The sequence below is a fragment of the Cynocephalus volans genome, chromosome 14, assembly GCF_027409185.1.
Source record: "Cynocephalus volans isolate mCynVol1 chromosome 14, mCynVol1.pri, whole genome shotgun sequence".
Classification (NCBI taxonomy): Eukaryota; Metazoa; Chordata; class Mammalia; order Dermoptera; family Cynocephalidae; genus Cynocephalus; species Cynocephalus volans.
In genome coordinates, this window is record NC_084473.1 from 11,861,453 (window position 1) to 11,878,669 (window position 17,217).

A 17,217-nucleotide genomic window follows, 5' to 3' on the forward strand; every position below is an offset into this window, starting at 1 on the left:
AGAAAACAGAGTGTTATGGAACCTCGTGGGAATATGACTGCTGAGGGACTCAGGGAGGGGCAGAGGACGTGACATCTCCTACCGCAGGGACAGCAAGGTGGGGGGGATAGGAGGGGCTTTGTCTCTGAACTTTGGAAGAGTTTATTGTTACTAGGATGAGAGAGTGAGACTCTTTGGAGGGAAGGATCGTATTTAGTGGGAGGGGAATATAGAGAATTTGAATAGTTTGCAGATCCGGGCTCCAGCCCTCATGGGGTGGCTTTGAGCAGGCTGCTGTGATCTGGAGCAATGGCACCTTCCTCATAGGGCTGTCTGTGGATTAAATGAGACCCTGCGTGGGCAGTTGTAAGCATGGGGGGTGGGGGGCCCACTCAAAGGTAGCTAAGCGCACTGTGACTCACAGGGGAGGCAGCATTTGAGACCTGCCGTATCAGGTGGGTGGCTTCTGATGGGCACTTTTATAAAACGAGGCTGTGGAAGGGCTGCTGCCAAGTTTCCGCAGTTTGTGGGCTGCACAGAGGGCTGGCCGAGGGGACTATTGGGGCTGAAATCCATCTGTGCTGGACTCATCAAGCCAGCTGGGCTCTGAGACTGAGTCTGGCTGGGACAGTGGGGAGGAAAGGGCACCTTTTTGAGATGTGTCCATGCAGGGGGGGCCCTTTTGTTAATTCTGCTCAGAGGGGCCCTGTGCGCCAGACATGGCCCAGGGAGTTCAGCCTGACCATGGTTTTCAACACCTGCACTCCCCAGCCGTGGAACCCTGGTTATAAATGAAAATATCTGCAGCCCCTCTCTATATACATGGAATGAAAATGGAGCGACTCCTGAAGACGAAGGATGTTGAGCTCGGTGCCTGCCCTTCTCAAGCTCCCTTTCCTCTCCCTCCATCAACCTGGCCACCTCCATGCCACCTCCCACCCTCCCTCTCTCCACAGTCACCCTGGGCTCCCTGCTGCATAGTCTGAAACCCCTGCAGGAGGTGGCCCCTGGAGGCCTTCCATCTGTACCAGACTTCAGATTGGAGGACGGAGCCTTCTGTATGGCAGTGGCTGGGAGGGCCCTATTTCCATGTCCTGTTAGATTCTTCGGGCCCTGCCTAATCCTCGTTTATTCCATAAAAGCACAGCCCTTCATGGAAACGATCTATGAGCATCTAATGCTGTGACTCGGGCCCTGGTGTCCGGGCCTAGAGATATCCTCTAGAGGGCGCTGTCACGCCGAGACCCTAGACAGGGCGCACTTGGGTCAGGATCATGTCCCCTCTGCTCCATGCGAGTGTGTGTTGGGGGGTGGGGGTGGGAGGGAGCTGACAGATGGAAAGTGAGTTAATACATAAAACATTTTCAGCCAACAATAAGAGAGTGTTATTGAAATTCTTGAGTGAATTCCCTTTATCTGAGGATAAGGTGATACGAATTTCAAAGCAGTTCGAAATAAAGGAGAAAGGGACTTGGCTGGCTGGTGTCTTCACCTGATTTGACCTAGACAGAAATTGAGTGTATTAATAGCCAGTTGATAGATACTTCTCAGTTAACTGTGAAGCCAGATGGGATCAAGTTTCTAGCTTTTGTCCAACTAGAAATGCCCAGTGGGTGAGAGGCCACCAGATGGAGAGAGAAGGAACGGCAAGCCTCGGATGCTGGACATCGAGTCTGTTTTCTGAGATGAAAGCATTTTGAGTACCAACTGCCGATGGCTAGGGCTTCTCCATCTAGAAGTTAGACAACGAAATTTTGAGCCTTAGCATGTCTGTTTTAAATGGCATCTTGCTGGTGGTACACCTGTGAAGGTCCTTTTAGAGCTCGATTCTTATCCAACACATGGATTTTGTCACATCTAAAAATCTGACTTAACCTGCTTTCCTTCCCTGACTTTTGTTGAATTGATAATAAAAAAAGTCTATTTTCCCCATCCCCTCTTCTGTTTTTTTCCTGAGCATATTCCATGACTATAGGTTGAATTTCTAATTTTTAGTGGTTCTCCTTAACTTTTGAAAATATACCTACCTAACAGATATTATTTATCATTATGTATGTTATATTTATATTATTCGTTATTTCTATGATCCTACCAGACAGGGCCTGGCCTCAGCTCACTGTAACAATCATTAAATACACCCTCAATTTGTTGCTCTTGTCTAGAGTTTTAGCTTTTGTTTAAAAGAAAACCTAAAATCCTTAGTTATTATTTTTCAGTAATTAATAACTAAAAGGTGCGGGCCTCTGTATCCATATCTGCATTTCCTGCTCTTTCTCGTGCCCCACACCTGCTGGGTTCACATGTCTTCTGGCTGGTGGACAGAATCTGGCAGTGCTTCTGATGAGGGCCTATGGGAAATTAGTTCCTTTAGTTTTTGTATATTTGAACATGTCTTCCTTTTGCACGTTTTTCCTTTTTTTATTTATTATTTTTTCTTTATTTTTAAATTGATTATGCAAAGTCATGGGGTACAAAGCTGACTATCAGCACCTGTGCCCAAGATGTGATGATGAAATCAATACTATCAGTGTACCCTGTGTCCCCACCCAAACCCTCCCCGACCTCCCACCCTCTCCACCCCTCCACCCCTGGCAACCCTAGGTATGTTCTGTCCCTCTGCAAGTCCAAAGCAACACTGTGGTCTTTCTTTCCTTCTTTCTTTCTCTCTTAGCTCCCACTTATGAGTGAGCACATGTGGTATTTTTTCCCCTCTGTGCCTGACTTATTTTGCTTAACATGATTTTCTCCAAGCTCTTCCATGTTGTTGCAAATGGCAGAATTTCATTCCTTTTTATGGCTTAGTAGCATTCCATAGTGTATATACACCACCTTTTCCTTATCCAGTTGTCTGTCGATGGACATTTAGGTTGGTTTCATGTCTTGGCTATTGTGAACAGAGCTGCGATGAACATGGGAGTGCAGGTATCCCTTTGACTTGATGATTTCCATTCCTTTGGGTATATACCCAGAAGTGAGATTGCTGGATCATATAGAAGATCTATCTGTAGTTGTTTGAGAAACCTCCATACTGTTTTCCATAATGGCTGCACTGACTGATTTACGGTCCCACCAACAGGGTAAAAGAATTCCCCTTCTCTCCACACCCTTTCCAGCATTTGCTATTCTCCGTCTTTTTGATTATAGCCAGTCAAACGGGGCTGAAATGATGTCTCAATATAGTTTTAAATTGCATTTCCCTTCTAATAAGTCATGTCGAGCATTTTTTTAGGCACCCATTGGTCACTTGGATTTCTTCCTTCGAAAAATGTCTTTTCAGCTCCTTTGCCCATTTTTAAATTGGGTTATTTGTGGTATTTTTTTACTGTGTAGTTGTTTGAGTTCCGTGTATATTCTGGATATTAATCCCTTGTTGGATGTATAGTTTATGAAATAACCTAGGCACCTTTTTTTTTCTTGAATGGTAGTTTAGCTGAGTACAAAATTCTAGGTTGACAGTTGTTTCCCTTCGGTATTTAAGAAAAAATTAGTCCTCTGTGATAATTTTAAATTTGATCCTCTGCCTAGTAGTCTCTGCTGTTTCACTGCCATGTGTGTAGATGCAGGTTTCTTGCTATTTACCCTTCTCAGTGCTCAGAGTCTCCTTCCACTCACTGCTCATGTCTCTCATCAGTTTTGGAAGACTCTGAAATATCTCTTCAAAAGCTTCTTCTCTGTGATTTCCTTAATTCTCTTCCCTGGAACACTTACTAGACACAAATTTGAGCCTCTTGCTGTATCCTCCGTGTCTCCTAGCTGCTGTTTTTCTTCCTTCTTTATTTTTTGGACTTGACATGCTGGTTGAATGCTTCCTTGCTATATATATTTCAATTCATCAATTCTCTCTTCCTGTTTCTTGTTAGGTTTTATCTACTCTATTGATATTTATGTTTTAATTTCAATGGCTATATCTCTCATCTCCAAGATTTCTAATTGGTTCTTTTCTCTGGCTACTGGCTATTGTTTCACTGTTTAATTTTTGTTATCTTTCTATTTCATAATTTCTTTTTAATAGAAGTTAATCTATGTCTTTATGCATCCTAATTATAATTGAGTCATTGTCAGGTTGTTTAATAAAATGACTGGTGTGAATCCATATTCCAAATATTTATTTTGTGTGCTGTCCTGCTTAACTTTAGATTTCTTCTTAAGTCTACGGTTTGCTTGAGAGCTCATCATGAGTGGTTTTTTCATTTGTTTGTTTGTTTTTTACTTCCTCTAATACCACTACCCCACCCTAGTCCTTTGTTCTCCAGCTTCAAGCTGGGTGATTTGAGAGACACACTGTCAGTCCAGTTTCACAGATGCCTCCCCAATCTCCCGGGCACAGGCTAGAGCTGGGCCTGACAGCCCTGCAGAACTCCTGTCTTGTAATGATATTGGGGACATTTTGGATGCAGGCTTTGACTGAGACAGCCCTTAGTTTGGCTCCTGCTTGAAAGGTTGTGTCACTGTCCTCCCACGGCCCTCTGCAGCCTTAGCCCCAAGCAGTAGGGCACAGCTAGTTTTAAGTCTCTTCTGGCCAGCAGCAGAAATCCCTTCCTAGAGCTACCTTCAGTGGGCAGCCTGGCTCCCACGCCCCATCTCATGTGTTCCTCCTCTGGTGCTGGCCTCCTGCACAACACTGCCTGGGGACCAGAGCCTGCTGGCCCGCTCACCTCTTTATGTTTCTCATATGTCTTTGGTGCATGAAAACACTTACCTGCGTTTGAGCCTTTGTCATTTTTGTTTTATCCATTTATGTACTATGGGTGTGGATCAGAGGGGGCGATTCAGAGTATGGATTCACCACACCATCTTATGTGACCATAAGCCACACACATGCTTTCTATCTTAACTCAAGATCGATAAAATGTAAGGAGGCAAGATCAAGACTAGAGCCAGAGGCATGACATCTGAAGCTGCCATCTAAGCTGGTTTCTACGTTCTTTGGGAATGGTAGTTTAACTAGCTGTACTTGTTACAATATTACCTAACCCAAGTTATCCAACTCATCCTTCAGAGCATCATGAAAGATTTTATCAAAAGCCTCACTGAAACCGTTACATATTGTGTGTGTATATGTGTGTGTGTGTGTGTGTGTGTGTGAGAGAGAGAGAGAGACAGAGAGAGATTCCTCTGATCTGCCAATCTAACTATTTTATGAAAAAGGAAAGTGTTTCTTTAGCAGAGTTGTTTCCTGTGAATTCTGGTGGCTGCCACTACCTTACAGGCTGTTAATGTCCTTCGCTTTCCAACACTAAGGATGACTCACTCGAAGCATGCAGGATGAAGTCCACACACCGAACATACCTGTGTATTCTAAGGAAACACTGATATATTTAAAGCAAACAGGCATCTGCTATTACTCCTCCGGGGATTCTGAACATTTTCACTTTCTGTGGAAATGCTGCTAGAAAGTTTGGTCCCATTTCCTTCTCCCTGCTTTGGCTCCGGCACTTGCTGGCAGTGTGACTTTGGTAAGCCATCTGCTCTTGGGTGGTCTCATCTGTAAAGGGGGTTGCTGCGAGGATTAAGCAGTGCAGTGCATTGGCTCCCATATACCAGAGTCTCCCGGGAGCCTCGAAAAGGTCCTGGGTTCTACTTCTGGAGCTCTGACTCAGCAGATTTGAGTGGGGCCTGGAAATATGGAAAGCAGTGAAGGCTCCAGTCGATCCTAGTGAGCAGTGGGTTTGGATCGTGTGGTGCAGTGTTTGTAAAGTGCTTTGCCAACAGCGCCTGGTGCTGGGGAGCACCTGAGAACGCCTCTGTCTGGCTTCCCTTCTCCAGTGTCTCCTCTGCTCTTTTCTGGGGCACACTGTGCTCTGGGGTTGCCTTTTGTGTCACAGAGGAAAACCACAGGATAAACCTCATTTAAATAGCTCTTCTCCCGGTGATGTCTTTTGATAAAAAGAGCCAGAAGATAAGGAATGCTTAATTCAAAGTTTTCGTCTAAATTCCACCACTATTTATTGGGTCCCTGCCTCTGAGATCTTGGGAATATATCGCAGCCTGAGACGTTTAAATCACTGAGACCCACTGAAGTCAGGGAGAAACATTATTTTGGGGCAGGGATCGACCAAATCATACCCTCCAGGCTCTCTCTGGGCTTGCATCAGTTTTGATTGAAAGGGGTCTTCGAGGTTGTTGTGACAGACAAGATGTGTACACTAGGTGGAGCTAGAGAGTCGGAGAAAGAGAAAGAGAAACGGCTTGATTCTCAGGGTCTCAGGAAGGCCAGGAGGACGTCATTGTCCAAAAGGGCTGTGCATCAGTATCACCTGAGCAACTTGTTTCTTCTCTTTAGAAGGCTATGGAATCCCAGGTCCAATTCCTATGGAATCAACGTTTCTGGCATTGAGACTTGAGAATGTTTAACGAGTTGCCCAGGTGATTCTGATGTGCAGCCAGGCTTGTGAGACATGGATCTAGAGGTTCTGGAATGATGGAGATGTGACCCCGGCATTCTGCGGAATGACCTGGTCAGCAGTCTGAGCCCTGTGCATTTCAGTTAGGTTCTCAGACCAGCACCCGCTCAGCATCACCCAGGAGCTAATTAGAAATGCAGATGCTCAGGCCCCACCCCACACCTACCGAGGCAGAACCTATATTCTTAACAGGAACCCCCTTGGGTGGTTCAGAGGCGTATTAGAGTGTGTGAGGTCACCTAGCATGGTGCTTCTTGTTTGCATCTCAACCCGTCCCTGGAGCGGAGCTCCCTCAGGTAGGGATCACATTTTATCCTTGGCACCTCTCTGAGCCTCAGTTTCCCCATCTATAAAGGGGATGACAATAATATTTGCTGTAACCTTTCTCACGACTGTTAGGGGAACTAATGTCTGACTCCCATATTAGATTGTGAATTTCTTGGAGGCAAGGGTCATATATTTTTTAAATTTCTGCATGCCCCATGCCTAGCATCCAAAGAATTAGTCATGTTGGCCCAGAATTATAGAAACCTTGAAACGGAGAAGGCTTTGTAGGTTGTGTAGAACAAGCCACCCAGTGAATGGATGAAGAGATTAAGGTGTGGTTGAGCGGTGTGTCCAGGGTCAGACACACCATTATTGTCACATGCGTGCACCTGAGAGGTGTGTGCGAGGGATCAGAGAGCACACTGCGATGGCTGCTGCTCTGCATGAAGTCCCCTCCTTCCTGTGGCTCCTCAGAGCTGAGTGCAGCTGCCCTGGCTTCGTGAGGCTCCTTCCCTGCTCTGACCTTGGCCATCCCTGTGCCCCCTGAACTTCTGCAGCGTCAAGTGTGCGTCTCTCTCGTTGGCCCACGAATCTGGGCTGGCTTCCTTGTATCTTCCAGCCTTGCTGCATATGAGGGCACTTCAAAAAGTTCATGGAAAGACTCATATTATCTTTCGATTCTATTTTTCTATGAATATTTTGAAGTGCCCTCGTATTGTTCTGGAGCTTGCAGTGCGGTCTTGAATAGTATGTACCAAGCTCTTTGAAGCCAGGACCAGGGTTATTTGTGCTCCTCATTTGCTTTCCAGCCCAACACCTAGCACAGGACTGAGCACGTAACAGTCACAGATAACTTTTTGAATATCTGTTAATTTAATTAAAAATATGAAATCTGTCACACATACAAAAGTTATGGAGAATAATATGATGAAAATATTCTTATAGTTGACGTGTTCTATGCACCGCTCTGCAATCATTTCTCAGCATCTGTGAATCTCCATGATAGTATCATCTGGGACATCATATAGCCTATTTGTTTGGTATTCGTGCCCATAAAGTAAGGATCTCAAAACCAAGGTCAAAGGCAATCACAAGGCTATAATTCATTCAATTGAGTCACTCAAGGATTCTCATCGAGAGCCTACTGCTGCCAATGACTGTTAGAATCTTGGGATATATTGGTGAACAGATCTGACCAAGGCAAAACAAATAAAACATAAAGTCCTACCCTCATGGAGTTCACAATCTGGACAGTTCCTCAACAATAAGTATAATAAATATGTAAATGAATGATGTGTTAGAGGTTAAAAATACAATGGAAAAAATGAAACAGGGTACAAGCATCTGGGATTGTGAGGTGGAAGAGCAGACTGGCCAGAGTGGCTTCACTGAGCAGATGACATCTGAGCAAAGACTTGAAGTGGCTGAGGGAGCTGGCCACGGTGCTCCAGGTAGAGGAGTAGCCAGGCAAAGCCTCTAAGGAGGAGTTTCTGAGGAATAACAGGGAGACCAGCCCGGCTGGAGTGGAGCACAGGGAGGGCATCAGGAGACGCAGTCAGAGGACGAGGGTGCAGAGGGGGCAGGTGGGGCTTTCAGGCCACTGGGGGGACTCTGGCTTCTCCCTGGAGCCACTGCAGGTTTGAGCTGAGCAGTGATATTTTCTGGCCTCTTTGGCAGCAGTGTGCTGAGTAGTTTGTAGGGACAAGAGCAGAACAGGAAGTCCAGTTAGGAGGCTGGTGCAGTAAACAAGAGGAGATAAGGGAGGCTCAGACCCAGGTGAGAGCAGCAGAGGTGGTGAGGAGTGGCCAGGTTCACCTGAAGACAGCACGGTTAGGATTTCCTGAGGAAGTGGATGTTGGGTGAGAAATGAGAGAATTCATGATGGCCCCAGGGTGTTTGGTCTGGGCACCTGGAATGATATAGTTACCATCAACCAAGAGGGGGAGAAGCTCAGGTAAGTCCTGAACGGTGGGGTCAGGTGAAATTTGGACTCGTGAGGTTTGCGATGTCCACTAGACTTTATAAATGGAGATGCCGAGTAAGCAGTTGGGTATATGAGTCTGGAGTTTGGAGCTAGATTGGGGCTGGAAATATACATCTGGGCGTCATGAACATGTGGATGGTATTTAAAGCCATGAGGCTGGGTGAGACCAAGGGAGTCAGTGCAGGTCAGGAAGAGGAGCAGGGACTGATCTCCGGACCCCAGCCGAGAAACCTGCCAGAGACTGAGCCATCTGAGTAGAAGGAAAAATCAAGAGAATGTGTTGTCTTGGAAGATGCGTGAAGAAAGTGTTTCAAGGAAGAAGGAGTGAGAATCAGTGTCCAATGTTGTGGATGGATCAGAAGCAAGATGAGGACGGAGAAATGTCCACTGGATCTAGCAACACTGATGGCACTGGTGGCCTTGGTGAGGACAGTTCTGATGAAGTGGAGGTGGGAGGGGAAGCCTGACTGGAGAGGGTGTAAGAGAGAACAGAGAGAAAGGAATGGGAGAAAACAAGTGCAGACAACTCTTTCCAGGAGTTTTCTAGAAAGGCAAACAGAAATGGAGCGGTAGGTAGTGAGGGGATTGGGGTCAAGAGAAGGTATTGTAATATGCAAACAAACAAAACGAAACGAGAGGCGTTTTATTGTTGAGTGGATTGATCTAGCAGAGATGGGAGGATCGCTGATATCCTCAGAGACGAGCTGCTGGAGTGAAGTCATTGAGTCCACAAGGGAGGGACTGGCTTCGTATACGGGGCAGTGACAGTTCAGTGACAGCGGCAGAAGGGAAGGCAGATGACAACAGTCGAGCAGGTGTGCTGTGGGAGCCCAAACTTTTCTTCGGGTTGCTTTTCTCCCTGAAGTGGAGGGTGAGGATGGGGAGCCAGGTGGTGGCATGTTGAGGGGACAGAAGCAGGTGAGAAGGAGAAGGGGCGGGTCTGAGCCGGTCATGCTGCCAACACACCAGAGCACAGCAGCCAGGAGCCGTGCTGTCTGCAGCAGACGGACTATGACCGACTGGAGAATTCCAGCAAGAAAGAGAGGGAGGCTGGGACATCAGGGGTGCAGGATGGTGGGGATTTGAGAGGGTCAATGGATTGATGATCAATGAGCCTTTAAGGGGTGCTGGCAAATTCTCAGCATCTTCAACTCGCTGCTCTCCAGTTTTGGAGCTGGGATCCCAAATCTTGAATGGGAGCAAATCCTCCAAGGGCATAGTCTGACTTAGAAACTGACTGACAGGCTGAGATGTGACTGGAGTGTTCCCTGAAGCCATTACATGACCCTGCGTCCTCCTGCTTCTCACACGGGACAGAAGCTTCCGTGCTGCCCCCGGTGCTGGGGAGGCAGGGGCGACTTCCTAAGTCACGATATACAGACTCAGGCAGGCTTCAGGCTTTCAGGCCACAGCAGGGAGCAGCAGGGGCCAAAGCCCACTCCTGGCTTCCTCCACGGCACCCTTTAGCCCGGCAGTGGCCTCAGGGGCTCTTTACCGCCCCTTTACCGTGTCTGTGGGCACAGGCCACCAGGAGCTGCTGCTCCATGCATTGGCATCTTGGGGTCCCCTTTCCTTATCACGTGGCTCTTTCCTCTTTCAGCCTTGAAGCTTCACATTCACTTTCACAGCTGGGCTTGGGTGTCAGTCCCCCAGCCCTCCCTGTGCCTCTTCTGTGCTCCTGCCACTCTATGTTCCTCTCTCGAGTGGTGCTCGAGGTCAGCAGGCATCAGTAGTGTGAGCCTGGGACCTTAGGAACAGGGGTCCCTGCCTTGTCTCTGGGTCCCCAGCCTCTGGCCCAGAGAAGGTTGTTTGCTCCCACCACAGAGTTGCATCTGGTGAGAACAGGCACCTCGTCCGCAGCTCAAGAGCTGAGGACAGCACTCTTTCTGAGGCTCTTCGCTTCCGCGCTGTTTTTAAGAGGAGCCACCATTCAAACACGCATCCTGCAACTAGCAGCCCTGTGTCTCCCCCACGGCTTGCCTCCTGGCTGCTTCTGGGAAGAAATGCACATTCCAGATGCCTTGCCCAGCTCCTGTGGTTGTGGCATCTTTTCTGTCTGCCCTCCCTGTGGAAGTAGCGCTCCTGGTGGCCTGGGGCCCTACGCAGGAGCAGCAGGTAGGAGCCGCTTGGGCCACTGTGGGGCCAAACCAGGCATGGGCTGGGCTTCTGCTCCCCCTGCTGTGGTCTGAAATCTGGAAGCCGCCCGAATCCATGCATCATGACCTGGGAATCCCCCCCCCCGCCTCCCCAGCGCTGCGGTGCTCGCCTAACCTTGGTGAACTGCCGACTCCTTCCCTTGTCTGCCATTGGTAGTGACCGGGCTGGGGACAGGAAAGGACACCCATTCACGGGCAGGGTGAGTGGAGAAGGGCTTGTAGGCTGCTGGCTTTGCTGCCACTAAAAACCTGAATCACTCTGGATTGGCCTGTTGTCCTCGCTAGCGTGGGGCACTGGCAGAGCCTGGGCACTCAGTGCTCCTTCCATGCGTCCCTCCCTCTTCAGAGCTCACTCCTCCCCATCTCACCAGGCCAGAGGACAAGCCCTGCCCCCCATTACTCAGAGGCCAGTATACTCAGAAACACAGGTTCTGCTGAGGGGCAGCCCTCAGGGGAAGGAGACACAGGCCCAACTTGTCACCCACCCTCGGCTTGGCGTGACTCCCCAACCCAGAAGTGCCCAGCTTTGCTCATAGCTGCAGCGGGTTTTACTGTGTCCAGTTTCCCTGTGCCCAGCCCTGACCGTGTTGTCATTTTCACTCTTCCTGCCCAGGGCTCTGCCCTCAGGTCCTGCTTCTGCCAACACGTGATGTCTGTGACCTGGGTCAGCTCAGCCTGGCTGCACGGGGCATCACTGGGCACCGAGTCCCAGCAAGTCCTGACTCTGGCTGTGCGCCCTCTTGCTGGCCGCCCGCTGCCCCCATCCACTCCTCCCACGCCCACCCCCATGCCAGCGGGGCCCCGGCTGGGTGCACGTGGCCCTCACTCCTGACAGCCTCACTGCAGCTGTCTCAGGAGACCAGATGCTTTCACAGAAAGGACTGGACGTACCCAGAGCAAGGGGCTTTCTCTGAGCTTGTTATTTAAAAACGCTTGCTGGAACCAGGGCTGCTGTGACTGGCTCCCTCGTCACCACCTCTTCTGAGAAATGCAAGAACAGCCGCACCGTAGCAGGGACAGCATCACGTGGCTTGCGTCTTCAGAAACAGCCACTTCTCGGTGCTCTGGGTTGCTGTTTCCACGGGAAAACTCACCAACTTTTGAGCTGAGGGATTGGGGCCAGGCTGTGTGCACCCAGCTTGTGAACATCTCCCTTGGCGTGAACTCCCCGGTGTCCCTCAGCAGGACACTGTGCGGGACTCTTCTATTGAAACAGAACAAATCTTGTTTCTTAGGATCCTCCTCGTCTGGAATCTGCGGCATTTTGGACAAGGCCAAGGCTTTGCACATTTTGTGAACAGAAGGTCTGTCATGAAACATTAACAGTATAAATGATGTATATTAGCTGCCACTTTGGGCATGGCAGCCATGTGCCCGTGGCTATTACTCAGGTCTGTCACCCAGGTTTATGCTCTTCCTGTATACTTCATGCCTCCTTTAAATCACTCTCCCCACTTGGGGAAACTATTTAGAGGCTATGAATCCATAAATGGTCTTCAGGTTCTTTTGAACCCTCAATTACATGCAAAATGTGTTATTTGTACCTCTTGGGGCTGGGTGGTCAGCTCAGTCGGTTAGAGCACAGCCTTGGAACACCGAGGTCGAGGTCGAGGGTTCAGATCTCCATACCCACCAGGCACCACCACCAACAAAAAAAGCAAATTTGTATCTCTTTGTAAGGATAAATCCGCATGAGGAATTTTCTAGGAAACATTTCCTTGCTGAAGACAAGTCAGGACATGTAGCTGAAAAGAATCAAGAATGTTCCAGTTGACTTCAGCTCTACTTAATGGGCCATGTGGTTTTCTGGGAAGTCCTGCCGGGGGCCGCCCACACCTCAGACTTGGCCTCTGCCAGGATGTGAGGGGGTGTGGAGTCCCTGGGGTGTTCAGGAGAAAGGAGCAGAATCGGGGAGACGGAAGCAGGTCTCCCTGCCCCTTGCTGAAGCTAGCCTAAGTCAGAAGAGCTTCTTTCCTCCTCCTCAAGGCTTTGAATTCTGCTAAAATGCAGCCCCTCACGTGGGGTCACCATCAAATCTGTTGGCAAGCTATAAACATGGTCTTATGTACTGCTGACCACCCACTCATTCTGTCACCCAGACGCGCATCATTCGACAAAGGGTCCCCGAGGAACCGCGGTGTGCCGGCTCTAAAGAACCAGAAGAATGAGGCGGGGCTGCCCCTGGGGAGCTCCTGGTCTAATGGGGGACTGACAGTGAGAGGTGATATGACAAGTGCCAGCAATTAGATAGGAACAAGTTGCTGTGGAAAAATGGCTGATGCCACACGCAGGAGCTGGGCTAGATGTCACAGAAGACCTGGAGGCTGAGTAGCAGTTGGCCAGCTGGGCCAAGGGGGTCAGCGGGGTTTAGGGGTGGCCTTGGGAAAATTACTGAAACTTTCTGAAGTTCATGTTCTCCAATATAAAGCAGGATGGTAATATCCGCAATTCTCAGAGAACTGAGAGAATATGGGAAGCACCTGGCATAGCGCCAGCATGTGGTAGGTGTGTGTGGCTGCTGTGATTACTGTGGACCCAGGAAGCTGCCTGTGCAGCCATCTGTCTGCCTTACAGGGTGAGGTCCTGTAAGTGCATCACACTGGCCTCTAAAGCCATCACGTGTCACTTGTGACTCAGATGCTGGGAGCACTGAGTCCATCGTTCAAAGTCATCTGCAGTTCAAGATCACACTCTTTCTTGCCCAATTGCAGAAATGTGGTTCTGCATCCCAGGGTACTTTTGGGCTTGCCCAACCTCGGGCAGGTGGCACAATGCCTCTGGGGCCTCTCCGCTCTCGGTGGGCTGCGTATTAAGGCTGCCCAGGACGCTAGCTTGCGTGGCCCCACAGCCTGGCTCATCCTGACCTCTGTTCCACTCCTGTCTCTTGCTCTCTTGCTACGGACCATTGCAGCAGCCACAGGGTTGGCCTCCCTGCCTCCCAGGAGGCAGTATTGTAGACAGGAAAGGGTGAGGGCTTTGGGGTTAGAAAGACCTGGGCTCAGTCTCTACTTGGCCACTTCCAAGTGTGTGCCCTTGGGCAGGCCATATAAAGCTGCTCCGATCCTCAGTGTCTTCCTTTTTAAGTTGATGCTAACTAACCAACCTCACAGGGACATAGTGAGGTTCAAAGAGCACACATGTGCAGGCACCCAGAGCAGCACGCAGCACATGGTTGGCACCCACTTGATGGTGCCTGTTCTCAACCACAGACTCTGCCTCTCAGAGCCGCTCTGTACACCGGGGCTCCGGGAGGCTTGCATCATGTTGTCGCTATCCTGGGCAATGTCTCAGTGGCACTCTGACTCTTGTGTCTCAGTTCTCAGCTCCTCTCCCTGAACAGCAAAGTCCCCCGTCTTCGTGGCCTCCCTCTCCCTGCTGCCCACCCGCTCTGTTCTGGCGTCCTTGCTGGCTTACAAGCCAAGATTATCCGTGTCTCTCTGAAACACGGGCCTTTGCTTCTGCTTGCCGTACCCTCCCTTGCCTGCCTGGTCAGCTCCTACCTGAGCCCTGCCAGGATGTCTTCCCTGACCCTGCCCACCTTTCTCTGAGCTTTTCTTTCTTCTGAGCTCCCTGGTGCTTTGTTCGTGCCTCTATGACAGCACGCATCATGTCGGATTATAGATATTAGTTTCTGCACCTCTTTTTCCTGCTTGACTATGACTAACTCAAGTGATCATGCCTTAGTCATCTTTGTAATTGCCCCAGTGATGAACTCAGTACTTAGCATGGGGCATGGCACATAGTAGATGCTCAATTAATGGGTGACTGGGCTGGACTATCCAGTCCCTACTAGTCTCTCTGCTCGGAACTGCAACAATCGCTCAAGTTTGTCCACAGCACCTGGCGTAGGCAGCACATGCAGAAGATTCTCATCCGAATGAGTTACTGCACCTTACTATTGCCATGTAGCTATATGCAGTAGTAGTAATAATAATAGCAATAAATATTGAAATATGACACTGACTGAGTGCATACCATGTACTAGTTTCTGTACTAAGCGCTTTAACTTCATTCTCATTTGATTCGCATAATAACAATATTTCATCATCCCTATTTTGCAGATGAAAAATTAGAAGCATAGAAAAGTTAGATCAAGGGCACACAGACAGTGTGCGATGGCTCTAGGATCTGGGCTTAGCCAGGCAGATTCTAGAGTGTATGATTTCAATTTCAGAAAACTGCTGGTGTTACCTTTGGGTGTATCCGTAGCTGCTGTGTCCTTTCCAACTGGTTGTGTGTCTGTCTGGTTGGGTCAGTGCCTGTGCTCAAACTCTTCCTGAACTATCTTGTGCGATCTCCCTGGATTATCAACACACTGACATTATCATGCTTGTCTCTGCTGAGTTCCACCTGCTGGTATTGTGGCTCCAGGATGCCAAGTGCTTTGGGGATATTGGGATTTGCTTTAACTGGGTATGGTAAGACATGCAGACATGGAAATGACTGTCTTGAAGGAGGAAGTTTGTCATACTCACAGATCCCTAGAAACAGGAGGCATGCCATGCCATGCAGGGCCACATGGGAAAGCAGAGAGAGTGAGAGAAAAATGTGACAATAGCATATATTGTGATTTCTGTGGGAAGGAACAGGTGAGAGAGGGTAAACAGGATTAGGACTGGCCAGTTTGAGTGGTTTCAGTGGGCTCTAGGGTGCAGGGGCTGTCCCTAGTTGTTTGATATCTGGCCCTGGTGTGAATAGGGCAAGTGGGTAGTGGCCCAGAGTGTGAGAGCCATAAAAGAGGTGGTTGAGGTCTGCGCTCTGAGTTGGTTGGTTTGCATATGAAAGGCCTCTCACAGACGAGGGCTGGCCATGGGAGGACATGTCCTCTCTAGGGTCAGAAAATCCCTACATATCAAAGCACTAAGACACAGAAAATGAAAAGACATGGTTAATACACCTAATAACATAGATGCTTGAGAAAGGCAAACCTTTACTTACTTGGCATGGTATAGCCGAGCAGGAAATCCTCGTGTGTGCCAAGGGCTTTTTGCAATAAGGACTGCACAAGGAGTGTGCTGGAATGTTAGCAGGTCAGGCTGGGACCAACCTCTCCTTGCTCTGGCCTCAGGTCACTCTGTCTCTGTCTCTGTCTACCTCTCTGTTTCTCTTCCTCTTTCTTTGTCTCTTTATCTCTCTGTTTCTAATCACTATGGCACAAGCACCTACTCTTCTTTGTCATTTACTTTTATTGCCCCTCTTCCCTCCCAACCCTCACATGGGTCGCTCCACAAACCTCCCCATACAGAGTTGAATTTCTTGGAATGACTGCCTTCCCCTCCTCCGGGGGATAGATGGAGAGAGGAGGTGCAGATGCCTGACCCCCAGGTTTGCATTGGCCACCTGTTATTTCTACAGCAAAATTTCCCCCAAATGAGTCACCTGGCACACAAATACCTCCACTTGCTCAGTGAGAAAGGGATTTCAAGATTATGCGGTTTTGGGAAATGCTACATTCTGTATTCCCTCTTGGAGATTGACAATGTACAATGATGTAGTAAAACTGCTGACAAGCTATGCAGGAAAAACAAAATCTCTGTTTTAGCTAATGTTTCCAAATTTATTTGACCCACCATGAAACTGGTTTTTGCACAACACTACCAAGCCATGAGAAATCCTCTGGGAACTGCTGCTGGGGTGGCTCTGAGCTGTCCACTCAGGCTTGTAGTGACCAAGCTTCAGGCTTGGAGGCCAGGGGTTCAGGGTATGCAAGGAGCCCAGTGTAACTGCCCTGAGAACCCTGGGGTGTAATCATGGCCTGTTTTCCAATCACAACTTACCCATTCATAGACACATACAGAAGTGCATATCTTCATGGTCTGCAGGTGTGCATGAGCTCTTTTCATAAATAGGCAAGGACGTATGTAAGCAATGGGATTAGATTTCACACAGGAGGGTCTGCCTCTTCACTTTGCCATAAATACACACACAGACATGTATCAAACACACAGAAGCACAAACTGCATAGATACAGACAAGCACATAGACACTCTTGCAAAAATAGACACAGTCTCTTTCCGTCACCATACAGATACACCAGTGCAATTATACACAGAAACACAAAATCCAGACCTTCCTTGCTGCTTCCCCAACACACATGCCTTATTCTAGCTGTTCATTCCTCTGAAAGAAACTGCTTTAAAACTTAGTGACTTAAAACAACAACTATTTTATTATATCTGGTGATTTCATGGATCAGGAATTTGGGCAGGGCTCAGCTCGGTGATTCTTCTGCTCTTCATGGTGTTGACAGAGGTGACTCAGTGGTACCTAACTTGTGGACGGATTGGTCTGGAAGGACCAGAATGACCCCCTCACATGTCTGATGCCTTGGTGGGGGTGGCTCAAAGGCCTGGCTCAGCTGGGACTGTTGACAGGAGTCAACACACAAGGCCTCTCAGGTGTGGCATCTTATGGTAGTCAAACCTCT